We start from the raw sequence: 19,758 nt of genomic DNA, 5'->3' as shown, positions 1-19,758 counted from the left end.
GTCAAAGCTGCAGCCACTGTATTTCGCTGTATAATCTTGCAAGCTGACAATCAACACAGGATGATAGGCAAGGTTTCAAATAGATAATGTACAGAAAGATGTATAATGCCATCTCACTACTAGAAAAGTTTGCAGTTGACTTCTCACAGCTTTTATTTAGTTCAATCATTCGTAAGCTGTTCCATGCAGTTATTGCAGTCACTGTTTTTTGTCCATCTGATTAGCCAAATTATCAGAGATGTGTAATATGGTTATATATCAGCTGAAAATGTGGGTGTGAATATAAGGTTTGAAACAAAGCAGTGAAATTTCAGTCTGCAAATACTAAAAAAGAGAGAATAAGTTAGCAGTTTTGGAGGTGCTTAAAATGCACATTGCATGAATTTTGAAAGGTGGTGGTGAATAAACAGAATGCATACTTGTGCAGTTTGTACAGACTTCTAATTTAGTGGAAATTATAGCCTACAGACAATTTCCCAAGTGTTCTACTGAACTTGTTAAAACACATTTCTTCTTCACTCAAATCATTGTCTCTATATAACATTTCCTTTTCTTAGAAATGCAGCTGTTCCAGATTTATTGTATTTAGTTAAAGACATATCTTCCAGCAAGGAGACTTGCAAGGGAAAGACTCCTGTGCTTGTTAAAAGAAGTTTACAAACAATAACTATTTTTTATTTATTTTTTATGCATTTTTGTTCAGGGGTCACCTTGTATTTTCACAGTTTTATAAAATAAACTATGATAGTACTATCCTGAAAAATATTTGCAGTGGAAACACCCTGAGTTTAATTTAACTTTCACCCAACAGTACTCTTAAAACTCCTCTCAGGAAATTATTACTCCAGTAGTCATTGTGAGCAAATGTTTAATTTTATTTTAGAAAATTTTGTCTAGGACAATACTTGCATGAAGAATTAAGTAAAATAGCTGCTTACATTAAGTAGAGTTTACTGCAGACAGAATAAGTTGACTTGGATTGAATGCTATGATTAGCCACTGTACATCTTCATTCATCTGCCACCACACACACTTTCTATATGCCACAGGCACTACTGAACACTCATTGTGTGCCATTATTCACTCTGGAAACATTTCACCAAGCTCTATCACCCACTTTCTGTAATAGCAGATTTGTTAAGTCACTAGTGTGTCACTGTCTTTCAGCTGTATGCTCTCTGTACTCTTCAGTTTTACCCCTCACCATATCTGCCTTTTTCTTCTAGTTTTCACCATACATATTCTTTGGACTCTGCTCTTCCTCCCTTCACTCCTCATAATCAATTCAATTAATTATTGGTATTTTATCTATCTACCTATTCTTTTCCTCTATATGGCTGCAAAGAGGGATGTTGTATTCCAGATATGACTTCACCTTTGCTTTGTAAAAAGGCAGAATGCCTTCAGATTCTCTTTACTCCCCCTCCACTTAGCTATATAGCCCCCAACATCTTGTCAGCTTTCACAACAGCCATGGCCTCAAGCTCAATGCCAAAAAGTGCAGCGTCATCCCCTTTGGTAAAGGCTCTGTACCCATGAACTACCACATAGGCAGCAATCTACTTAACACCGAATGTGTGATAAGAGACCTTGGACAGTAGTCTCTTCTTTGATAGTCACATCGCCACAGTAGTCAGGAAGTCCTTCTACATGGCACACCTCATCATAAAAGGGTTCTCATCCAGGAAAAAAAGAGATCCTTGTTCCTCTCTACTCGACACTCAGACCCATTATAGAGTACAAAGCCCCTTTTGGAATGTACCTCACAAGACATCTGCAGCAGCTGGAAAGGCCACAGAAGTACCTCACAAAGAGGATTACTGGCATCAAACAAATGCCCTACACTGACCGTCTCAAAAAACTCCAGCTTTAATCTACAACACATCACCTACTCCGATGTGATCTCTGCCTAACATATATAGCTATGTCAGACCCAGAGCTGTTGGATATGCTACACCTAAAGAACTCCCAATCCCTCCGAGCTACACACTCTAGGCACCTAAACCCTGTCACCACAATAAACAGGACATGCTGGAGGGACAGATTCCTGTCCCAGAGACTTCCCATACTCTGGAACAGGCTACCCAATCTATGTCAAGCAAAGTTCTTCATTAGCACTCAAGAAAAATCTTGATGAGTGGATGGGAAATAGGAAATACACCCACAGGGATTACTTCTGTGTCTCTGCTCGACAGTGGCACAGGAAAATAACTTTCTTGGGTGGCGTAAGCCAGGGAACCTTGTTGGCTAGGCTTACGTAGGCCCTTGGGCCGATAACCTAGTACCTACCTATGAAATTTGACCACAGTATTTGGTCTTCAAAGACTAGTCCACATGCCAGCATAGAAACCTATATATTATATATATTATAATAACCTGCTGACATTTTTTTAGAAGTCCATGTTGTTGTGTATATCATACTTTGGTTTAAAAAAAAGATTTGAAATTGTTCTTATTCCTATAGATTTATGTGACTTAATTTAAAATCAAGCAAATCGCATTCAATGTCTATTTACACTCTGGTTAAATCGCTACTTATATCTGTTAAAATTTATCTACTGTGCATTCTTTTACCTCTGGATTCATAAAGGTTAGCTGTATTAAGACAGAAAATGTATCAGTCATAGTAGAGTTAGCATAAGTTGTAGAACTCGCAGAAACAACCAGTGTTAGCTAAGCATGTAATGGCTGAGCACCACCACATACTGTCATCTTGGTCTTTAAAATATTCTGTGATACCCAAAAAATAAAGTATACAAGGTCTGTCCAGATTCCTATAAATCTATTTTAATAACAGACTTTGAACATGTGTACTAGACTTTTGTCTGCAAATATAATATTCCAACCTTAACTCTTTCTTCATTCTTCATTTTAATTATTCGTAACCAAAACAGGCTCTGCAACCCCATGGTTTACTATGAATACATCTTAAAGGAAAGAACTAGAACATGGGCTAAAGTGAAAGAAAGACCAACAGGACACAGCTAATACCATCACATTACCTCCACTTAAATTGTAAAGCAAAAACAGCAGCTAATGCAGCTAAAATTCAGCACATCAGGATACCACACAAAAGCCAACTTCCTGCCTAAGACTATCAAAATATTTTTGGCAGGCAATAAAACTATTAGGCATGTATAAGTTATACTTAAAACCAATGCTAAGAAAATTCTAAATTCAGTTTTAATGAATGACCTTAAACAAAATGTTACTACCACATTATTGACAGACTAAAAGGTTTTCAAAATAAGTCTTTTAAACCTGATTGTCATGCTCTTCACATTATATTTTACAGCTTGGCAGTCATATACTCGGTAAATATTCTGTGTGGAGTCTTGCATGTCCTCCCTGCTGGCTGAGTGGTGTTCCGAAAGACATGCATGAATGGATGAGCCTTCGTTGAAGGTTGGGCATCCAGCTGGCAACTTGGCACCATAAAAATCTACTGCCAATCATTAGCGGACTTGAGTTCCGCTGTGGCGACCCCTAACCCTCTCTTTCCATTATTCATTTATCAAATGGCTGAACCATAGTATATATATTATTAATAATTGGGGAATTTTATCTATATCACCAGATGTCTCCTAAACTGAAAGTACTAAAACAAAGTATGTTCATAACAGAAGCAATGCTGTTAAAGAAGTGTTGTGCTGAAAGACAAAACAACACTGCTAACAGAAAAAAATATCCTTACCAGCTTTAAACCTTCCTTAACTTCATTAGCAAAAACTATTAAATTTATGATATCCAATTATTTCTGGCCCAAGGCAAGTATTTTTCTTCCTGCATGACTGCTAGAAAAATAATCTATAAGCAGATACTCAAGTACATGCAAACATAACGATCAACATGCAACAGGGTTTGAGAACTAATTGCAACACTAACAGTTTTGTTTGATCTAACTGACATGGATAGTAGAAAATTCACATCTACCACCTCTCTACAGTTAAGTAGGGCTTCTTATTCAGTGAATCATAATTACTGTTGCAAAAAACTTTGTAAGTGTAACTTTTCTCAAAAGGTCTTAAAATGGTTCCAGTTCTACCTAGCTAATCGAATATTAAAACTGATTGGTAATAAATTCTTATTTGATACCAGTACCATCACAAGAGGTGTGCCACAGTGACCCCCCATTCTCTTTATTGATCAACAAACTCCCAGGTCCTCACACATCTCAATGTCATCCTATACGCAAATGAGTTGGTTATAACCAGGACCAATACTCTCAGTAAACTCTCCAAACCATCCTTCAGCAAAGATGCTTAATCCATTTTCTACTATGTAACAATTAACTCATAAAAATGACTTGAGAGAAATAAAATACTGCCAACAACGTATTAATATTTGTCTATGAATGAGTTCCCGTACTCATATAAAACAAGGATATCTATGAATACTACTTAATAACCAATTATTCTTCAAATCTCATACCGAAGCTTAAGTTAAAGTATTAAAACAAGTGAAATCAACATATAGATTCTGTAACTTACAGCTGAAGCCACAAAATTAATTCCATAAATAGATTACTTCCAGGAATATAGTATGGACATGATATTATTTATTCCTATCGTTCAAAAATACCATGTCCTTCCAAAGTATAAAAAATTAAATTCTGCAATTTATAAGACTCTCCCCTTTCGATGAAAATAAATTTGTCATGTTAGGAAAAAAATACTGGATCTCAGTTAGAACCAGGGGAAACCTTTCTTTAAAACTCTAACAATTTTGCTCATAATCTGTGATTATTGCCCTCCAGTAAATAACAACTAATATTCTAAATCTGACTTGAGCATTAATGTATGGTACAACTATTTAATTTTTTTGGCAATCTTTTTCTCTTCTTATAATAGAAATGACCTTTTCTAAGACGGTCTCTGCTTCTTGGATTATTATACATCAAACCATTAAAGAAAAAGAAAAATTAGAGAGTTAAAAAAAGAAAGATACACAAAAAAATTAAATACACATTTTAAGATACAGGGTAAAGCTTCTACAACATGCAAGTTTTGTTTTACCATTTCCTTTATAATCCTTCAGAATCACGGTCATGTTTTCCAATGGTGGTGACAGTTTTATATACACATACTGTACTTACTAGTTTCTTGTATGCATACATCATTTGGATTACAAGGTAAAAGAAGCAAAGAATCCATGTCAGATGCATTGCTATACATGTAAGAACTCTAAAAACAGATATGCTTTGGATGTCAATTGGAGAGTGTCCGGTTAAGTAACTTGCTCAGAGTCACACAATTAGGCAATGGAGAATAAGAGAATCAAACCTTGTACCACCAGACAACAAGAAACAGCTTGTTAACAGCTCTATAATTCAGTAATCCAACTGCCAGATAAAAATTTGTATTGAAGAATATGGTAATAGCACAGAACTCTCAAAAAGCTGACTGTAAAAGACACTGATAAGTCTGACTGCACAAAGATTCAAGTATTACTGGCTTTGTTAGTGAACTGGCTACTGATGCAGTGAGACTTTGTGTTAACTGAGTGCAGCAGAAACAATACAAAGTGACACTGTCACAAGAGGATAACTGTGCATTGACTATGTACTGCATGATGTTCGGTGGAATTATGGGAAGTGTGATTCACTGCAAGAGAAATAATAAAATCGAGATGGAACATCAAATGAGTAGAAGGCAAAAGGATTCAAGCAATTAAAATGGGCAGTGAAGGAAGAGTGACGGAGAAGAAATGAGAACAGAGGATACCAGTAGATGAAATCAAGTGAAAAAGGGTATTCTGAGAGGAGGACGGGAGAAGTAGAAAAAAAAAAAAAATGAGGGGCCAAGATTGGAAAGGAGGGCAACAATCTATCTAATGTATATATTTATGTACATATGTATGTACACACACACACACACACACATATATATATATATATATATATATATATATATATATATGTGTGTGTGTGTGTGTGTGTTTAGCTGTATATATATGTGTGTGTTTTTCTACATATATTAGCCAGGAACCACCAACTTAAAAACTAATTTTCAGTGCAATATCATAAAGAGAAGAATCTTTAGACAGAAAGATGACTGCATCATCAACGTATTGTATGAGCTATGGTTACTGACCATGTCATTTTCAGATAAACAGGAGTGGGCCAAGACTAGAGCCCTGTGGCACACCAAGGTCAAAGAGGGGACCATGAAATGTCCACATTCCATTTAGCAAAGGAGTTTCTGTATGCAAAACAACCAGTGAGTAACTTATCAGTCAGCACCAGAGACGTCTATGTGTGGGAAGACTATGTAGGTCAGTATGACACAATGTGAGGCATTTAGATGTAAGAAGAGTACAGCAGCATGTTGACTGATGTTACTGACTGGGTAAAACACCACAGCATCACTATCATACATTGATTTGATTCCAAATCCTGTGCTTGATATTCGGTCTGAGTCGATTATGTGTTGAAAAAGTTAGTGATGAACACACTTTTTAAGGACTTTAGAGAACGGTGAAAGGAAGACAGCTGTCTGATAGTTGTTGAAATCCACAGAACTTAACTGAGGTACAACCAGCTCCATTACCAGATAACAGGGACATCCAAGGCAGCATAAACATTACCAGATAACAGGGACATCCAAGGCAGCATAAACATTACCAGATAACAGGGACATCCAAGGCAGCATAAACATTACCAGATAACAGGGACATCCAAGGCAGCATAAACATTACCAGATAACAGAGACATCCAAGGCAGCATAAACATTACCAGATAACAGGGACATCCAAGGCAGCATAAACATTACCAGATAACAGGGACATCCAAGGCAGCATAAACATTACCAGATAACAGGGACATCCAAGGCAGCATAAACATTACCAGATAACAGGGACATCCAAGGCAGCATAAACATTACCAGATAACAGGGACATCCAAGGCAGCATAAACATTACCAGATAACAGGGACATCCAAGGCAGCATAAACATTACCAGATAACAGAGACATCCAAGGCAGCATAAACATTACCAGATAACAGGGACATCCAAGGCAGCATAAACATTACCAGATAACAGGGACATCCAAGGCAGCATAAACATTACCAGATAACAGGGACATCCAAGGCAGCATAAACATTACCAGATAACAGGGACATCCAAGGCAGCATAAACATTACCAGATAACAGGGACATCCAAGGCAGCATAAACATTACCAAATAACAGGGACATCCAAGGCAGCATAAACATTACCAGATAACAGGGACATCCAAGGCAGCATAAACATTACCAAATAACAGGGACATCCAAGGCAGCATAAACATTACCAGATAACAGGGACATCCAAGGCAACATAAACATTACCAGATAACAGGGACATCCAAGGCAGCATAAACATTACCAGATAACAGGGACATCCAAGGCAGCATAAACATTACCAGATAACAGGGACATCCAAGGCAGCATAAACATTACCAGATAACAGGGACATCCAAGGCAGCATAAACATTACCAGATAACAGGGACATCCAAGGCAGCATAAATATTACCAGATAACAGGAACATCCAAGGCAGCATAAACATGCCCTCCTAGTCATAAATAAACAAAAATTAAAGTAGTTTTGAAGAAATAAACTAATCAAAATGCACAAAATGCAACTATAAACAAAATTTCTTTTGGGAAATAAAGTCACTTATATCCCCCATATGGGCCATATAACTCCACACTCCCCATCCTCCTAATCTTAAAAATAACTTTACCCCTAACCCCTATGTAAACCTTAATACCTCAAATCAAGCATCAGTTATAACTTTCAAGATGCTGAGCTTTAAAAAATGCTACAGCAGTGAGATTCAGCCAATCGGCATTGCATTCGTTAAAAGTCCCAAACTGATTTTTATCAAAGCAGTTCACTGAAATTGCTATCAAACTGTTCGTAATAGATAGCCCACTCCAGTCTGACTCCAGGATTTCATGTAGTCACTGATATTTAGTAGTTTTATGTACAGCTCTAGCTAGAACTAAAGGATGCACATAATTCCATAACAGCATAACAGACATCATGACCTCAGTATATGAAAGCAGGCTACTGAACTCTAAACTCAGTGGTTGAAACCAGGCCGACCGCTTCATACCTACAAATACAAAGTCAAGAAAATTATGTGTACCCATAATCTACTCATGCATAAAGACAGAATGATAGAACTAAACTCTCTCTATAATTTGCATACACAATCCACCATTTTGTTGTACAAGTCTAATCCAAAACATTAAAAAAACAAATTTGATTCATACAGTAGTTTACATAATGAACACTTAAGGGCATTAATCACTGTAACAACTACTGCAGCCACTTGTTCACAGTTTGCAGCATGAAGTGACAAAGAATTTAACTTGAGAAAATTTTAACAAGCACAGCGGAAAAGTGAGTATTACATTATTTAAGCAAAAGACAATGTGCTAAAAGAGGAGGAGGATGACTTTTGCCACCTGGTATTTGTTTCTTGTACAGATGGACATTATGCAGTTATTGCTCCTCTTCCATTTCCTGCCCTTCACTACCATTCTCAGATTTTCACAGCTGACCAGGTTGGTCTGCAAATCATTCTATCCTTACACTATCATTTTGCTGCAATTTCCTGCACACACATTTACAGCCAAAGCATCCATCAGATGACTATTTCATTTTCTGCTAATTAAACTAAGTTACTCACCTACATACCAATTTGCCCCTCATACTCTGAAGTGCCCAGAAAAAGGTTTCCTACCACAACTCTGCAGCTGACTATAAATATATGTGTCATAAGTCTCGTCCTCTTACATTAGGGACTCCACTCCCTAGATCATTATGTTTCTGTTTTATAATTCATATTTGATTCCTGCTTCCTTATTTAACACAATCTTAAATATCTTTAAACTGTTCTCAAATGTTTGCTCAAAGAGGCTTCAGAGTGTGGAAAAATAACTACCCTCTTTCTCCCTTTAAGTAATATCCATGAAAAAGCATCCGCACATCCCATTCACTTTGGACTTCATTACTGTATTAACCAGAGATCCCTCTTTTCATCCAGCCTGCCCAGCTATTCTCCCTCTGTAATCATACTTTCCAACTTGCATTCATTCTTTTAACTGCATCATTATTCACTTTTTGTCCTTTAGCTTAAAGCACTACTTTCTAGAATAGTCCACTAGCCCTAATTCCTCTTGAGCCTGAAGTAACTCATCATACTCATAGGAGGCTATATCAATACCTGCAGGTCTTCCCTTAGACTGTTGTCTGTCCTCACTTTTGCTCGGGCCATGCACAAGCTTCAGGATCATGTCCCCCCTCCACCTTTGGTTCTGACACAAAGTTTCAGCAAGAGCTCAAATCAGCCCTGGGAAATCTCAACTTTTTTTTATAAAAGCCTTCCTTTACAATTAATCATCTGTTTGCTCAGGCCATCCACATGCCTTGAGATCGTGCCCCTGCCCCCTCCCCACACCTTCAGTTATGAAGCAAAGTTTCAGCAAGAACTCAAATCTGCCCTGAAAATCTCAACCTTTTTACAAAAGCCTTCCTTTACAATCATTAGGTGAATGTCATTGAATTGTTTTTAACAATTTTCTCTTACTTTGTGACCATCATTGTGAGGTAAGCACAGCTGCATTGAGCTCCACTCAGCTTCCAACTTGGAGAGCTTTAATCAAGTTGGCAACTACATAGCAACATACTATAGTAATCATGTAAGATCCTTATTCCCTCTGTATGCAAACAGGTGAGCTCCAGAGTCTAAAGTTAAAACTATTCCAAAACAAAACTTTAGTTCAGTCCCAACTCCCTTAGCTCTACTCATCCTTAAAGAGTTTGCTAGCAAAATTTGTTAATAGACAAACAGCTACCAATTGTTTTTTGAGCCTTCTTGTGCCTCTGGTATAGCCCTGCTATGCTCGGACTCACTTCACTCCCCACCCACCCCATACAATTTCCTTTATACCTAAGCATTGTTAAAACCCACTCTGCACCCTACTTCCCCTTCCTGTTCTCCACACATACCATAAATAATCCATCCCCTCTCCCACACTACACTTGCAAACTATTACTTCCTCTTCCACTACCAACATTACTCCTACCCCCCCTACTCAAATATCACCTAAGCAACACACTCTCACATACCTACCTTCAAAATAAACCTACTACTTACTCTCCAATCACCAAGTTCAGTACTCTAGCACTCAATACTCTTACCTATCATGCCTTTCTCCACTACCCTTTTTGTTGCACTACCTCCATTAGTCCTTCATCACACTCTCACCTCACTTAATTGTCCAGTTATCTCCTGGTCTCAAAGTTCCTACAATACCTCATACTATGGATACCTCATCTGCTTATCATCTTTTCTACTGAAACTCCTATTCCTAAAATCAAAATTCTCTTTACCTCACTCACATTCTCTAAAAATAAAATAAAATATTTTATCGTTAACTTATACAAACATAACTGCCACTACTACCCTAAAAAGTTCTTCTACTTGCAGGAGATATTCATCCCAATCCAGGCCCCACTCAACATAACTCCACCTATAACTATAGTCCCACTAACATATACGCCTCTGCCCCCCCCCCCAAACAAACAAATCTCCTTTTACTCAAACACTAGAAGTATATTAAACAAAGTTAGTGAATTTCATGCTTGGATCTCCAGCCACACCGCTGATATCATCAACCTAACAGAAACTTGGTTAACACCCCAACACCATGACAAAGACTTTCTCCCTCCTGGCTATAGTACACTGCTCCTTGACCGCCAAAAGAAAAAGGGTGGTAGAGTTGCCATTGTTTACTCTAACCACCATACTCTACCAAGTCCTAATAAAACTGAAATACTGACAGCCAACCTAGTACTTAACATATATTCTTAATGAAACCATTATTCTTTGTGATGTCAGTATTAATTGGTTAACTCTCTGTACCCCAAATTCTTCCTTACACATTAACTTGCATGGCTTTACTCAACTTATCAATGATGCCACCCACACCAACAACTCTCATACACACAGCACTCTTATCAACTGGATTCTAGCCTCTCATCCCTCTAAATATCACAATCCTGAAACCTTTCCCCAACACACTAAGTGATCACTACCCAATAAAGGTATTTAGCTATACCCCTCACTTTACTAAACAGCACAGATTTATCACATGCCACAAGCTTATAACTTCCACCTAGACACTTAAATCTCTTCTCTCTAAAGTTAACTGGAATTTCCTTACCCAACTCCTCCTTGATGATGATGACCTGTCTTTCAACTCCACCTTTCGCAGTATTCTTGACTCACTTGCCCCACTTCGCACAGTCCATATTAAATCTAATTTATCTCCATGGCTATCAAATTCCACCCACATCCTAATGAAATATAGAGACAGAGCATTAAAAACGTGGACCAAAACAAAGCTCCCTGCAGACATGTTAAAATACAAAGAACTTAGAAATCAGACCGAAAAGTGTATTAATAGAGATAAGAGAGACTACTACTATAATTCACCCTCAGCCTTGAAATCTAAACCCACAAAAACTTTGGAACTCATTAAACCACATACTATATCTTGGTGGCCCCTGCTCCCCCAATCCTTGTCTTGATAAGACTCCCAAAGATACTGCCTCCACCTTCAACACATTTTATTGACTCTATATCCAAACTATTTATCCCCAGTGCCAACTCATCTACCTTTAATAATATTTCAAACCACTCTATCAAATGCCACTATACTCTCATCAAATTCTTTCCCCCTCAAACCTGTACCCACTAACTCCATCAAACCCCTGCTCTCTAAACTCAAACCTTGCTCAGCTTCTACCGACAACATTCCTTCCCTTTTCCTTCAGTTAGCTGTTGACTCTCTTGCCCTCCCTGTATCTATCTTAATCAACTGCTTCATTTCAGAATCCAAAGTCCCTTCCATATGGAAACAATTCTTCACTCTACCAATACATAAAGGAAGTAACTCCTCAGAAATCACTAATTTTAGACCAATTTCCATCCTGTCTCCTCTCTCTAAAGTTCTAGAAAAATGCATACATAAACAAGTTATGTATTACCTACTCTCTGAAAATCTGCTCACACCTACTCAACATGGCTTTAGACCAAAGCATAATACTACTGCTGTCATACTATCATTCCTTAATACCATATCCCTTGCCAGAGATACATTATCGTCTCCTGCCTATTCTTAGATCTCTCTAAAGCTTTCGACACCATCTCTCACCCTCTCCTTTTCCACAAGCTAACCATCCTTAATTTCCCCCTGCTACTGTTGCATGGCTTTCCAGCTAGCCCACTGACAGATTTCAAGCAGTGAAGTGGCAATCTGCACTCTCCTCTCCCAGTTAAATTGGGTGTCCCTCAGGGCTCCATCCTTGGTCCACTACTTTTCAACATCTTCACTAATCTTCTTTATTCTTCCTGTCCTCAATCACTGGTCCAATACGCTGATGACTCTGTCATCACTATTGCTGACACTGCCATCATCGCTACAACACAGACTTCCTTTAACTCAGTAGACAACTGGCTCTCTGATAACCAGCTTATCATTAACCCCAAAAAACTAAGCTACTGCTTTTTCTTCCTAAAATGTACAACCACATTAAATCCACTTTCACAATCCTGTCCCTCAATAATACACACATTGAGGTGGGAACTAGCACTAAACTCTTTGGTGTCATCATTGACAACCAACTTAAATTTGATCTCCACATTAACAACTGCATCAAGAAAACTCATCAGAAACTAGGGCTTCTCTACAGTAACAAAACGTTTCTCACCAGTGAAGCTAAAGTAACATTCTCTTATGCCCATCTCCTACCCAGTCTATTATATGGCTCTCAAATTCTTACTTGCCTCAACTCCACACTCCTTGCCAAACCTGAATCTACCTACAAACAAGATAGCCAAAATTGCAGCCCATCAAACTTACAAGTCACATCACTGTCTCTCACTCAAACATCTTGATGGGCTAGAACTACCTCACCAGTTTCTTCTCCTTCACCTCCAGATCATCCACCCTATCCTTTATCAGCCTTCTTACTGCCCTACCGTATCATCTGTCATCTCCCACTATTCACCTTCTAGACCCCTCCAGAGCTCTAACCTAGATCTGCTACAAATCCACAAACCTAAAACTAAGAAAAGATTTATTCTCTAAAGTGATAATCCTTCCAAGGCCTGGAACAAACTCCCACTAGAGATCAGGCCACTCAAGCAACCTAGTCAAATTCAAGCTAGCCATTAAAGAATATCTGTTAAGCCAATGGACCTGCCTCTGTACCCACCCCCCTTAAACAGGTTATCAACCCTAACTGCACATCTCTAAATGCTCCCATCTTATGTAACTTTCTTTAACATTCTAGACATTGTCTCACATTAACTTCTCTGCCTAGCTACATTATATACATTCTTATCTGCATAATGTAAGATTTTACATCTGGTGACAAAACTGTTGTTAGTCTTTCTGAATGATGTAGGATTCTAAATCTGACAGACAATGATTAGTTTACTGTAGTAAATCCTTGTTCTTCATGTATATGTTGCTTTGAATATTTTCTTTAAAATCAGTTGTTGATTATTTACTTACTTTTGTAAACGATAATCTGTAGAACATGTGAGGCTTTTCACCCCGGGCCTCCGCTGAAAAAGGGCTACTTAGCTCAGCTGGACAAACCCGGTCAACAAATATAAAATAAAAATAAATAAAATCAACCATTCTGAAGTCATTAAAATTACCAGCATACCACTGCTACACAGTTTATCCTTTATCAATCTTCTAATATTCTATCATCAATAGTTAGAGGCACATTCATTGCAGCATGAGAGGTACCCCATGCTGGTTTGCTGTTCTATGGTCATAAACCAGAGTAAAAAATAAGGCAGGTAACAATGAAATAGGTGAGCTTATTCATATATCTAACTTAAAGTAAGGAGGTATGAAAATATGTCTATGTTGAGTTGTTTCATTTACATTAATATTGTAAACGCAGTACAATTTTAAATCAAAAGGGATGTTTGATTTATACAGACAAAAAGAAATGAACAGGCTCTGCCTTCAACAATTTCAAAACAAAATTGTAAAGACTGTAAAAAAACATTTTGTATGGTAGCAAGCAATTCAGAATGCTTAAAATCAGAAATAAGGAAATAAGCAAACTCAAAGAAAGGTTAAATTATGTTCCTTTTGCTTTATAAATCTCTTTTCAAAATACTACAGAAACTGCACAATACTAAAACTGAGGTTTTAAGTGTTTTTGGAGAAAAGCATGTATAGATGTTACAAAAAAAAAATCTGTTAATTAAATGTGCCCAGGCACTTTAAAGAAGATATGAATCACTGCATACCATACAAAACGTTATGAGGTGAGGAAAACAAAATATGACATTTTAAATTAAACGTTTGTTTTATTGTAGACTGCATTCAAAAGATTAAAAGTAAAAAGAGAACTGCACTGGGGAAAGGGATGAAACAAAGAAACATGCGTACCTCAGATAAAAAGGCAGCATCCTTTGATCCAAAGACAGCCATTTTCTTTTATGTCACAAGAAAATTAAAATGAATCATAATCAGCAATTCAGTTTTTTTTATCAAGAAATACTTTTAATTTATAAACTTTAACTGTAAGTAGATACAGCTGCATGCACTTTCATTATAACTACAGACAAGTTTTTCTTTGTTCAATGCCAGTTTTTTAAACTACTTTAATTGCAGTGGTAAATGAAGCAATACATCACAAAAGGTTTGTAGTACCTCTTCCATACAGAGCTGCAGTGAATGGAACAACATATTTATGTACAGTTAAATATTACTATTTTAACATCTCAGCCAAAAGAGAGAAAAGAAATAGAATTACTTTTCTACTTGCATATAAATAAAATACATTACTATTACAGGGTACCACTGTAAAAGCATTAATCCTTCATTTACATCTAAGCATCACAGTCAATCAGAGGAGATAAAATATTTTTTCTATATTTAAAAGAAATGTCTAGCTTCACACTCATCATCAGCCCCCTTTTTCCCATTTTCGGGAATCATGTTAACTGTCACCATCTCTCGACTGAATGCTACACTCCTGCCTTCTTCGACACTCACGCTCGACTGTCGCAGATCTTCTTTCACACAATCCCTCCACCTCTTTACTGGATGTCCTCATTTCCTCTTACCTTCTTCCTATCTGTCCCAAATCTTCTTCACCAGATTGTCTTCTGCATGTGTCCAAACCACTGTAATCTGTTCTCTTTGATCTTTTGGAGCCACTTTGGCTTCTGTTCTGTCCTCATTTCTTCGTCTGTCCCACAGAGTCCATCCTACCCACCTTCTCAGGCACTTCATTTTCATCACCTCTAGCTTCTTCATCTGCTGTCTTTACTGCCTATGTTTCTGTACCATACAGTAGCACTGATCGCACCACTGTCTTGTACAGCTTACTTCTTAGCTTCTTTGGCATTCCTCTGTCATAGATTACACCTGACACTCTATGCCAGTTGGCTGCAGCCACTCTGATTCTAGCTTTGACCTTTCCATTCAGGCTTCCCTTCTCCTCAACCACCTCTCCCAGATACTTGTAGCTATTTACCTGTTCCACTATCTTCCCTTCTATCTCAATTCTTGGCTTCTTCTGATTTCCTCAGTTTGCTGCTATTACCACTGTCTGCATTTAGTTTCATCCCATCTGCCTTCAGTTTTACATTCCATTGCTTTATACTTTGCTGAAGTTCTTAATCAGTCCGTCTGTAATGCCACATCATCTGTATACAGCAACTGTGTTGATCTGTCCCCTACAACTTGTTTGCTAATATTGTCCATCACGAGTATGAACAGCAGTGGGCTCAGAGCTGAACCCTGGTGTACACCCACTCACACTGGGAACCCCTCTGTACTGTACTGGAGTCATTAGGTCCTTGTACATAGCCTGCACCAATTCTACCAATGTTTCTGGGACTTCAAACCACTGCAGTACTGCCCAGATCAGCTTTCTTGGTACCTTGACATAAGCTTTCTCTAAGTCTAGGAATGCCCAGTTGGACTCTTTCCTCATCTCTAGCTTCTTCTCAACTATCTGTCTCATTGCAAACATTGGGTCAGTTGTGCTGCATCCTGATCGGAATCCAAATTGCTCATCTCCCATCTTACAGCTCTGCATATCCGTTTATCAATCACCGTCTCTAAAACTTTCATGCAATGTGATAGGAATTTAATTCCTCTGTACAGGCCACAGTTGTGGATGTCCCCTTTGTTCTTGCACACTGGCATGATTATACTTCTTCTCCTGTCATAATGGGATATGCCTCTCTCTCCACACTGCTATGAGTAGACTCACACTACTAGGCCATAAAATACTTCCTTTACTTTGTTCCCCTGCAACAGTCTTGGGTTTGAAAGTACCAGGCAAAACTTCATATTTATTGGAGGCTTCTCTGGCAGTCTGGTAACCATTTGGCCCTTGAGTTTTTGGGAATACTAACTTTAATCCCAGCATATGGACTTAGCGGCTACAAAGGATTAAATCACACTATATCAACAAAAAAAATACTAATTATATATACCAACTCAAGACTGCACAACAGCAAAGAAAGAGTAAATTCCCAGACCCCACTCTATCATGATTGTGAACACAAAGTAGCCTGCCAGCAAGCAAAAAACAAGCAGAAGAAGAAAAAAAAAAACACATGTTTTCATTCACTCTTATGAAATGCAAACATGAGAATGTGTCTTGGAAAGTTTTTGGGTTGAAGGTACCTTGCAGTCAAAGGGAAGGCCCTTTTTATCTTCAATATCATGACTGCACCCTGTCTTTGGCTAGGTTTGACACTAATGTTACTAGTCCCAGGTCTTCAATACCTTTGCACAAATCAAGAATCTGTATATTATTCAGCCACTTAAGGTTTGCAAGCTCATCTGTTTAAGAACATTCATCTTATCTTCCATTTAATGCCTTAGTTTTTTTTTTGCAGTTTTCTGTATCCAAAATCTCAACCTTTGCATAAGCAAGCATCACCTTTTAATTTGTGCTTACATTCTTTCTTTCCATTGCTCCTCCACTACTACCAGGGACCTCAGAACTTTCTATGACTGGCTATCTCACTTTACTACCCTCCATAGCAACCATGCATGTGACAGTCCTCTTGTGTTAGCTATACGAGGAGGTTCCTCTCCAGGAGAAGGCTACAGGCTAAGGAGGAGAGTGAGCCACAAAATCTATTACACATGACAGGGTTAGGTTTATCATACATAAGTGCTCTGTGCTTTAAGCCCTATTTCCCACAATGTGGTGAGTTATGTCTTTTGACTAAGTGTGTAATGGTGTACCACAAGACAGTCTGCCCAGCTTCCATGGTGGCCTATACTTCACTAATGCAAGGGTTATCATCTCTTTTACTGATACCTAGTCTTCACTGGGTATTACAATGTTCCAGGCACATGACGTCACCCCCCCACCCCCACCCTAAATAAGGCAAGCAGGCATATGTCTCACTCTTCTCACTGTTGTCAGCTTTTGTATGAACCAGGCTACTAATTAAATCTGGTCATTATAGTCATAATTAAGACTTTGTCTCTCTAAACCACAGAACTGTCAGTGAGGCTGAACCATGCTACTTATTCTGACTTCTTTATGGATAGATACAACTCCTATTTGAGACTTCATAGTGACCTGCAGTTCAAAAAATGTCAGCTAAGCTTAAACCTTTTTTTTCATTAAATTTATGAAGTCTTAATGCACTTTTCCACACTACATATTCAGAGTGCAATACCTCTTGTAAGCTTTAGATGAAAATAGATGTCTTCATTCTAGGGCGAGGTCATACTTTAAATAGTAGTACTTATGCAGATATTGCAATTTAGGCTGCAATGCTGTACATATTGGCTACAATCATGAACAGAACAACAACAAAATGAAGCTCTGGAGGAGCTTAAATCCTATCATGAGTGAACTGATTAAATATTAAAAATGTGGATGCAGCAGTCCCTTCACTCAGAGAGACTTAATGGCAAGTACCAACAGATTCACAAACTCGTACTCCTGCAGAAACTCACACAAAACGTACTTGGGCAAGAGCTCATAAGCCTCTGTATGTGTGAAGAATGACTGTAGAATGGGCTAGCAGCTCCAATGACCTTCTCTACAAATGTGCAACATTAAAGATCTAGTCCACTGTTTTATATCCATGACAGAATACTGTCCTACCTGAATCTGAGTTTTGACAATTTTTATCACCACTGTAATACCCTGGTGCTTCCAGGGTGGTAAGGGATCTTGAACAGAGTTTCTGGTACCCTTTTAAAATGGAGGAGGGTACCTCTATAGTTTGCCAGTGCAGAAGCTGAAGTACATTACACATAACGTGCCAAACCTGGGAATTCTTGTCCACAGCACCTGATAGCTCTCATCCATATCTGCAACATTCCCACTTTGGAAACAACTTACTAGCAGAGAGGATACGAATATAGAAATGGACCCCAAACCACCCATTTTAAGCACTGCCTTCTAATAAACTGGAAGGTCTGCCAGGTTAATGAAGTCTCCAAAATGTTCTTCCACCCTAAGAAAAACTTCACAGTAATCAATAGCAATTTATCACCCTCGTTTATCACATCTATCAATCATTGCCAATAGCCTTACAGAAGGGTAATTGTGAGGTGATGCTCAGGGAAGAGTTAAGACAGGCACTGGGTGGCAGTGAAGAGTTACCGAATAGCTGGGTAACTACAGCAGAGCTAGTAAGATAGATGGCCAGAAGGGTGCTTGGTGTGACATCTGGAAAGAGGAAGGAGGACAAGGAGACCTGGTGGTGGAATGAAGAAGTACAGGAGAGTATACAGAGAAAGAGGTTGGCGAAGAAGTGGGATTGTCAAAGAGATGAAGAAAGTAGACAAGAGTATAAGGAGATGAGGTGTATGGCAAAGAGAGAGGTGGCGAAGGCTAAGGATAAGGCTAAGGCGTATGAAGAGTTGTATAAAAGGTTGGATACTAAGGAGGGAGAAAAGGACCTGTACAAATTGGCTAGACAGAGGGACCGAGCTAGTAAAGATGTGCAGCAGGTAAAGGTGATAAAGGATAATGAGGGAAACGTACTCACAAGTGAGGAGTGTGTGTTGAGCAGATGGAAAGAGTACTTTGAGGGGTTGATGAATGAAGCGAATGAGAGGGAGAGAAAGTTGGATGATATGCGGATAGTGAATCATGAAGTGCAGTGGATTAGCAAGGAGGAAGTAAGGATAGCTATGAAGAGGATGAAGAACGGAAAGGCTGTTGGTCCACATGACATACCTGTGGAAGCATGGAGGTGTTTAAGTGAAATGGCAGTGGAGTTTTTAACTAGATAGTTTAATGAAATCTTGGAAAGTGAGAGGATGCCTGAGGAATGGAGAAAGTGTTTTGGTACCGATTTTTAAGAATAAGGGTGATGTGCAGAGCTATAGTAACTACAGAGGGATTAAACTGATCAGTCACAACATGAAGTTATGGGAAAGAGTAGTAGAAACTAGGTTAAGAAGGGAGGTAATGATTAGTGATCAGCAGTATGGTTTCATGCCAGGAAAGAGCACTACAGATGCGATGTTTGCTCTGAGAGTGTTGATGGAGAAGTACAGAGAAGGTCAGAAGGAGTTGCATTGTGTCTTTGTGGATTTAGAGAAAGCATATGACAGGGTGCCTAGAGAGGAGTTGTGGTATTGTATGACGAAGTCGGGAGTGTTAGAGAAGTATGTAAGAGTGGTACAGGATATGTACGAGGGTAGTGTGACAGTGGTGAGGTCTGCGGTGGGAGT

This window comes from Protopterus annectens, chromosome 9.part0 (genome assembly GCF_019279795.1).
Source record: "Protopterus annectens isolate FY-2018-M chromosome 9.part0, PAN1.0, whole genome shotgun sequence".
Classification (NCBI taxonomy): Eukaryota; Metazoa; Chordata; order Ceratodontiformes; family Protopteridae; genus Protopterus; species Protopterus annectens.
Note: the sequence above shows the minus strand (reverse complement) of the source record.